At 39.2% G+C, this 2,500-nt stretch overlaps 2 protein-coding genes across 3 annotated transcripts in view; both read left to right on the forward strand.

The window, feature by feature from the left end:
- Positions 1-2,500, forward strand: part of LOC138046056 (NLR family CARD domain-containing protein 3-like) — a 253,105-nt gene that overhangs the window by 249,315 nt on the left and 1,290 nt on the right. The window lies entirely within an intron of this gene.
- LOC138046305 (deleted in lung and esophageal cancer protein 1-like) overlaps positions 1-2,500 on the forward strand; it is a 158,780-nt gene that overhangs the window by 143,545 nt on the left and 12,735 nt on the right. The gene's annotated exons all lie outside the window — the stretch shown is intronic.

Genomic DNA, 2,500 nt, shown 5'->3' on the forward strand with positions numbered 1-2,500 from the left:
TGTTTCGACTTGCAACTAGAAACCCCCGCTATAGAAGAAAAAAGAAAACTGAACTAAGGATAAATAAAAGCGGCCATAAAGAATAGTAAGCTATTAGCAATTTAAGTCTTTTAAGTGGTCCTTAAGCGTCCTTCGATAAAGAGTTTGTCCAGTTCTTTCTTCCTGAAAAAAGCTGTCTTGCCTTCCTCCCTCGCGCGTTTGAATCTCCCTCTGAAGATCCGAAAAAATCTTGACATCGATATGTCCCCTCCTTTCCAATGCTCGTTTAAAAACTCGTTCTCTGTCAGGATATTTTAAGTAACGGGCGATTATCGGCCGAGAACTTCCTGGTTTTTTGGCTCCGATGTGATGAACTCGCTGACGTTCAACGTGCGCCCTCAATATTCAACTTCCTTTCCATAAAATGGTAAACAGTTTCGCTTGTGTTTTCCTCATTTACCTCTTCATTCTCTGGAATTCCAATAAATCGCAGGTTTTCGCGTCGATTATACACCTCCTGATAGAGTAGCCCTTCCTTCAGGGATTTGTCTCGCGTTCACTGCTTTCAACCTTCCAAGTTTATAAAATTCAACCCTTCGTCCATGTCCTTTACTGTCTTCTCAATTTCACTGGTCCTACCTTTGAGTGTGGAGATGTCCTCTTGAACAGTCATCGTTGTGTATTCTAAACCGGTCACTTTCTCCAGGACTCCATCTTCTTTCTTCTCCATAATCTTCAATTTCTCTAAAACTTGATGCAGTGTCGATGGCAGGCAGTGTCGATGCTACTTCGCTTGACATGTTTAACGCTAAGACAACTTCATCAACTTCTTCCGTCGGAATGATGGCTTCACCAAGAGACTCACATAAACGCTTCTCTCTAGTTGTGTAGGAATCGTTATCGCTACCACTACTTCTTCCTCTTGTCTTTCCTTTAAATTTACTAAAGAAATCGGCCGTAAACGTCACTCAAAATTCCGAATTTGCGGGTGCACTTACGCACACGTATTCACTCACTCATTCATACCCAGTCCGCGAGTATTTCAGATTTTTCAAGTATAAACCATATAAACAAGCAATAACTTTCTTACTCTGTGTAATTTGCCATGAATACCATGGGTGATATTTTAATTTTGTTTGCGTATTTCACTCGCCTCGCGTTTTGCCAAGAATAGGTAACTTTGAATAGCACTGGCGGGATTTTTAGCTGGCTTTCTTCTTTCAAAAAACAAGTTAAGTCCGTTACGTTTTCTGTTTTGTCGTCCTTGTGGCTTTAAAACGCGAGTATTGACTTAGAAAAAGTTTTGAGGTGAGTTTTGAAAATGTAATGATAACCAAATAAGAAGGAAACTATTATGAAGGAAAAAAGAAGCGTCATTAAACACCTTTCAGTGCCAAGTCGGATTAGCATGGTATCTCTGTATTTTCAGATAAATTGGATTTTGTTTTCAGAGTTTTAGAGAAACTCTTCCGGTCTTATCGCCTTTGTCTTTCCCCATTATTATCAGGTAACCTCCAAGCTTACACAGGGTCCGAAATTAACTTTTTTTGTGTGGGCCAGATAAAAATTTTCAGCCGCCAGATGGCAAATTGTGGTCGCCAAAAATTTTCGCCCGAAAACGCACGTTTTGAGGTTTTTTATGGATACCAGAAAGCAACCACCGCGCTGTCTTGTGTTTTTTCGCTTCCGAAATCGGACATTTTGGAGAGAAAGTGTATTCGACGTCGAATGTTATAAAGAAATCCATCTGCACCTTAGTTTGTTGAAAATTTCAGCCACGGTAACAGCAGTCACGTTCTATAGCACAAAAGCTCACATGTTGTTACCGTGCTACATTCTTCGCACCAGTCCCTTGAATGTCTTTACTGAGTCATTGTTTTTTCGCCCGCAATGCGTATTTTATGAGAAACCGCATTAAAAAAAAAAAAAAAAACGTGATGGCTTGCAAAGTTATGGATGTAGTCAATGAGAAAACTCCTTTCATTTTTATTTCAAAAACATCTGCAGGATAAAAAGTAAGACACCTGTTTGCAAACGGCTCTGAACTTAATAGTAGGTCGCCCACTAGCGACTCAGTACCCAATTTTTAGTCGAAGTGGCGACCAGGAAGGCGCAATTTCGGACCCTGTTACATCCTTTAAAACGAAACATTCGCAGGCGAAAGGATGACAAAGTATATTAATATAGTATAATTTACAGTTATTTAAAATGGTGTTATGCTTCACATGATATTCTCATACCCACTGTCTAAGATTAGATAACTTGTACTCGCATTTTAAAAATTATTGTTCACAAGCGCAGGTTTGCAGCGGAAAAATTAAAAACTTCTGTTTGATAGGACCTTTGGACGAAACTCGAAAATTAAGAAGTAAATTCATTTGTAAACAAAGTGGGTAGCCAAGCCAGGCGCCTTGGGATATGGTGCGTGTTAGCTTCGCTGTTTAAGACAATCATGGTGATATTATTTCGATTTTGAGGAAAAAAGAATTTAAAAACTTAAATCAAGCAGTAGATATAGGGA

The sequence above is a fragment of the Montipora capricornis genome, chromosome 1 (assembly GCF_036669925.1).
Source record: "Montipora capricornis isolate CH-2021 chromosome 1, ASM3666992v2, whole genome shotgun sequence".
Classification (NCBI taxonomy): Eukaryota; Metazoa; Cnidaria; class Anthozoa; order Scleractinia; family Acroporidae; genus Montipora; species Montipora capricornis.